Raw genomic sequence first — 6,000 nt, 5'->3', positions numbered from 1 at the left:
AGTGCTATTCTCATCATCTTTAATTGTGTTTTCTTTCACAAATGACTACTAGTGGATGTGTTTAAGTCCAAAAACCTTCTGATGAGGTTTAAGATTTGGGGCTTTAAGCATCCTGTTGACTTCCATTGTTAGTTTCACTATATTAAATTTGAGTTAGGCTAATAGTAAGTTTTATTTTTCTGTTTTTCATTAGTTTTTATGAGTTAAGGGCCAAAATGCCACAAAATTTTCAAATGAGCAAATGTTACTGTGCAAATTCGGAAAAGATGCCAAAATACAACTGTTGGCTGGCAGGTCATGTTGCCAGCAACAGCATGAAGTGTTTTGTTCTTTAGTTTAAGAAGTTATGAAGAAAGCACCCCAAAGGTGTTATGAGATGATGAAAAATACAGAAAACCCAAATATATAAAAATCAAAGTATTGTTTCACAAAATTTGATTGTCTTGCCTTCTCAGAAAAATCACTAAGTTGTTCAAAATCAAGATTTTCACATCACATTCAAACATTATGATAGGCCAGAAAATGCTATGGAGTATTTTAATTTCATATAATTCACTACCACTTCTATGGCTGTTTTTACCATCTCTCAAACAATCTCTAGATCTATCCAGTAATATGAAGAGTTGGTACCAGGCTTCATGTTCCATCTAGATCTACATATATATAAATTTAAGGGTACTCAGGATTCATATTGCACAATGTTCTTCAGCCACCATATGTAGCTCTTGCAAGTACCATTCCTGTATGCGAATACCTGTGGAATTACAAATTAAGGCATTAAAAGAAGCAAAAAATGGGTGCTCAGCACCACTGCAAAATATATCTCGTTATGCACAAATCTTGCATTCATGCTATCTGAGAGGTTTTGACAAGTTACCTTTCCTCTTACCTTACTGCTGCTGCCCCAGTCTTTCCTGCACTCCAAAGCAGTGTCTGTGTCTGATCTCAGCAGCAGCATCACCCACAAACCTTTATAGCATTTGGGCACAGTCATCTTTTGTTTTGAAGGTAAAGGGTAAAAGATGTGGTGAAGCATTCCCTGAGACCTGCATGTGGTTAATGATGAGAGTGAATCTTTAGGGTTATGGTTCCTACTGTTTCAGAGCTGAGCTCCAGATCAAGGGCCCACGTGTTTTTGTTTTTTTTTTTTTGTTTTTCTGTTTTTTCTTCCTCTTCTGATATGGAGTCTCGCTCTATCATCCAGGCTTGAATGCAGTGGCACGATCTTGGCTCACTGCAACCTCCACCTCCTCCTGGGTTCGAACAATTCTTCCACTTCAACCCCCTGAGTAGCTGGGACTACAGGCGTGCACCACCACACCCAGCTAATTTTTTTATTTTCAGTAGAGACAGGGTTTCACCATGTTGGCCAGGCTGTTCTTAAACTCCTGACCTCAGTTGATCCACCTACCTTGGCCTCTCAAAGTGCTGGAATTACAGGTGTGAGCCACTGCACCCAGCCTGGGCCCACGTGTTCTTGAACAAATGTAGGTTTCTGTGTGTGCCTGTCCTATGCAGAGCCCTCTAAAGCCCAGGGCTCAGAACAGTGGCCCCTCTTTCTAGGTGCAAGGGTAGCATTGCAGGCTCTCACAGGATTCCTGTGGCTACCTGGTCGGGGCTATTCAGGATGATCCATGGGAGTTAGCATAGCACCACTCTAAAGTCAGATGTTGAAAGACAAAGATCAAAGAGAGTTGAGCAAGTGAGCAAGTTGGAGACAATTACAAGCTTCTTAAGAGAACACTGTCTTTTCCACACTGGGAGTATTCTCATAGAGCCACAAATAGCGCTGCACAGATGGAAAGCCTCCGAATGCTCCCAGCTGACCATGTTTGCCACTTCATGAATGCCGCAACATCACACAAGAGGATATCTATTTCCCCAAGCCCTGTGCAGACCAATTTTGATAATATTACTGTCTGAATTAAGTTGCAATTTCCCTCATTCATTTATTCAACTTATACTTTTACTATTCATTTATTCAACTTATACTTTTACTATTGGTATTCTGGCGTCCTCCACCTCTGTTCCAAATAGTAAGACATTTTGTTTTAGGGGAAGATATTGAGAATGCCAGCACTTCCCCAATTTCATCAAAGAGAAGAGCATTTGGCTGGGTGCGGTGGCTCACGCTTGTAATCCCAGCACTTTGGGAGGCCGAGGCGGGTGGATCACGAGGTCAGGAGATCGAGACCACGGTGAAACCCCGTCTCTACTAAAAAAAAAATACAAAAAATTAGCCGGGCGTGGTGGCGGGCGCCTGTAGTCCCAGCTACTCGGAGAGGCTGAGGCAGGAGAATGGCGTGAACCCGGGAGGCGGAGCTTGCAGTGAGCCGAGATTGCGCCACTGCACTCCAGCCTGGGCGACGCAGCGAGACTCCGTCTCAAAAAAAAAAAAAAAAAAAAGAGAAGAGTACTTAACACTTAGCCCCTAAACACCTTCATTTCCTTCTCCTCTGCTGTTTTGGACCTGGCAAAGCTTTACTCATGTCCAAAAAGATGAAAGGAGAATGGGGAGACCCAAAGTAGTAGTAATTAGTGCTGAGCCTTTGCCAAGTCGAGTGGCTGGGGTTTTCCTTCAGCACTTACTTCCTCTGTATCTCTGTTTTTAGCCATGCTTCACTCAAGACCCAAATCCTGCAGCTTTTTTTTTTAATCATAAGAAAGGATTTAAATATAAAATTTTACACACTAAACACACTCAAAGTAAATATTCAACCTCTGGATGGAGACAGATTGTCTAGATGACTAATAGAGTTTATCAGTTGTTCTCTAAGTTATTTCCCTCCTTTTAATCTTTGAAAGTCTCTCTTCATCTAGCCTGTTCATGGTGCTCAGAGTTGAAGCAGCCGTAGTGCAACCAAGAGGCTTCCCTCCATCAACACACTGAGGCTGGCATAACAGAGAGATGGAAAGAGGCCAGTTCTCCAAGGACATTGCTGAATCTTTGCACCAACTCTGATAGCACTGCCTCCAGACTCTATTTCTTGAGGTTAATAAACCTCTTTGATGTAAGCCACTTGTGATCAAGCAACAGGTCTATGCATTTTAACTACACGTGGCCTACACTTTGAGAAATCTTGTTATAAATACTGGTGTCCTCGGAGCTCTGTTCTAGACCCTCTTCTCTCCTTACACAATACTCTCTCTATATGTGATCTCACTCGCTCCCTTGGCTTGGAATATTATCCACTCTGAAGACTCCTAAATCTGCTTCTAGGCCAGAATCTTCTTCTGAACTTCTAAAATATATAAGAAACTCTAACAGATGTCACCACTTGTCTATTAGTCTCCCTGCACCTCAACATATCCAAAACTGAACTAATAATCTGCTCCCTGGAACCTGTTTATCCCCCAGACTTTCCTATCTCAATAAATGGCACCACGGTCAACTCAACTGCTCGAGCTAGAAAGCCAGGAATCATCACCTTCTCCTTTTCCCTCATCCCAGCATCCAGTCAGTCACCAAGTCCTATCATGTCTTCTCTCCATCCCCACTGCTGCTCCTCAGTCAGGGCCATCGTTAAGTCCCATGACGACCACTGCCACAGACTTTTACCTGGTTTCCCTGGCCCTTCCAATTGCTTCCCTATATTGCAGTCAGAATGATCTTTCTGATATGTAGATCTAATCAGATCTCTTCTCTGTTTAACACTGCTGCCTGACTCACTGGACTAGAAGAGTGACTCCTGCTATGAACTCCCACTGCTTCTGGCGAGTCTCTTAATATGAGTCATTGTGGCTGCATGGTGGCTCACACCTGTAATCCCAGCACTTTGGGAGGCTGAAGCAGGAGCATCGCTTGAACTCAGGAGTACAAGACCAGCCTGGACAACATAGCAAGGCCTCATGTATACTAAAAGTCAAAAAAATTAGCTGGGCATGGTGCTGCGCACCTGTAGTCCCATCTACTTGGGAGTCTGAGGCAGAAGGATCACTTGAGTCCAGGAGGTCAGGGCTGCAATGAGCTCTGCATGCAGCCTGCACTGCCACTGCCACTGCCACTGCACTGCAGCCCGGGTAATAGAGTGAGATACTGTCTCAAAGGAAAAAAAATTAATTATGCTTTTATTGAGCTTTTTTATTGTCTGTTTTCTCATTGGTCTCTAAGTTGTATTGAGTATAAGAACTGAGGTATATCCCCCACACCTAGCAATAGTGCCTGGCACACAGTAGACAACAAATGTGAAGTTGAGTGAATAGATGAATTTATAACAGTATTTTGTAAGCTGGGGGTTGTGACCCACCAGGATCATGAAATCAATCTAGTAGATTATAATCAGCTTTAATTTAAAGAAGAAAAAGAAATAGAAGAGAATAGCAAATAATAAGAGTATTATTTCATGAAATTTTTTTATTACAAAATTTGTAAAATATATTTCTTATAATGAGTGGCAGTAAAACTAAAATGAAAGCCACTGGGTTGTAATAAGCAAGTGCTTTTTTCTATAGTAAGAAAAAGCAGCTTTATTTAAAAAAAAAAATCAGAAAACCTTGTGACTGAAAAAGAGTCCTTCCTTGGGAGATTTTTACTTTCACAGATTCCAAAGGCTTAAACTCAAGGGAAAAAAGTGTCTAGAGTTTTAGGTTTCTGTGAGTAGATGACAGAGGAATTAAAAATCCATCACAGATCCTGCCTGGTAACTATTGCCATAGACAAATGAAGCCTAAAAGTGCTGTTGAATTCTATTTCCTCTGAAGATATATCTTAAACATTTTTGTCCCACGGCTGATGACGAAAGTGGAAATCCAGTGTTAAAAGTATGAATTCTTTGCTGTTGAGGGTGGTCACTGATTTGTGTCTTGGAGAATTTAATTGGCTGTTTCTCCCAACCCTCTCTCTTGAAGAAAAGAGCCCTGAGCCAATGAGGAGCTACTGTTCTGTGTCCATAGCAACAAAATAAACAAACTTTGGCCTGCCATCTCCCAAGGGCAAACCTCACAACTCAGGCCCAAGTCACGGGAATCTGAATGGTGGGGTGACCTTCTCCTCTAGTTTACTTTCATTGCAATACTGAGAAACTTCAACTGTTTTGTCTTTAGAAGGGAAATTCATGTTTGTGCCAGGCCAGCCTTTGTAAAAGCCTTTGATTGGATTCACTAGAAGTCTGTCTTCCCGCAGTACCTATACTGTGAATTTTCTGCTTCGGCATTTCAACCACTTGGAATGGCCACTAAAGTCTTGTGTTCTGGAACCTCTGGATTTGATCTAAAGTAAACTCTGATTCTGTGTTGATGGGGAACCGTTTGTCTCTAACATTGTGGTTTCTTTAAGATGCTTGACTTGGGCCACATGAGAATAACAGATCTTTGGGCAGTCCAAGGTAAGCTCTTTGGAAAAGATGTTTTATATTATTTTTTCTACTGATTATTAATACTAACCAGTAACTTCTCTGAAGCCTCTGCCGGCTCACTGGTGACTATTGTTAGGGCGAGCCTCAGGTAAAATCATCAGGTAGAAGTGCAGGAAAGGAAAAAAAGGGAGACAAAAACATCCTTACACACACTCACACACCCCTCTATAATTAGAGCTGTATGATGTCAAGCCACTGTAAATGCAGATCTATCTGTGATGACATGGAAATATCTACTAGATATCCTGTTACACAAAAAGAACAAGATGCAACATTGTGTGCAAAGTATGCTCTCATTTATGCAAATCATTTTAAAAATCTATTATGCTTCTCTACAGGTTAAGTTCTATATGCAAAACATTTAAGGTTATATGCACTCACAACATTTCTGGAAGGATGCCCCAAAAATCTATTAGAAGTAGTTCCCACTTAAGAAGCTATGAGAAGTCAAGGGCTGATTTTAGCTACTGAAATATTAAAATACTGCCATATAGACCGGGCACGGTAGTTCACACCTGTAATCCCAGCACTTTGGGAGGCTGAGGTGGGTGGATCACCTGAAGTCAGGAGTTTGAGACCAGCCTGGCCAATATGGTGAAACCCCATCTTTACAAAAATACAAAAATTAGCCAGGCATGGTGGCGGG

At 41.7% G+C, this 6,000-nt stretch overlaps 1 protein-coding gene across 1 annotated transcript in view; it reads left to right on the top strand.

Annotated features, from left to right (window-relative positions):
• The first annotated feature begins 1,564 nt into the window (after positions 1 to 1,564).
• Positions 1,565 to 6,000, top strand: part of FLACC1 (flagellum associated containing coiled-coil domains 1) — a 77,440-nt gene continuing 73,004 nt past the window's right edge. Inside the window, exon 1 of the mRNA XM_055290221.2 lies at positions 1,565 to 5,324. The gene's annotated coding sequence lies outside the window, so the exon portion shown is untranslated. The remainder of the gene's footprint in view (positions 5,325 to 6,000) is intronic.

This window comes from Symphalangus syndactylus, chromosome 8 (genome assembly GCF_028878055.3).
Source record: "Symphalangus syndactylus isolate Jambi chromosome 8, NHGRI_mSymSyn1-v2.1_pri, whole genome shotgun sequence".
In the NCBI taxonomy this organism is placed as follows: domain Eukaryota; kingdom Metazoa; phylum Chordata; class Mammalia; order Primates; family Hylobatidae; genus Symphalangus; species Symphalangus syndactylus.
This window is presented reverse-complemented; position numbering and strand designations above follow the sequence as displayed.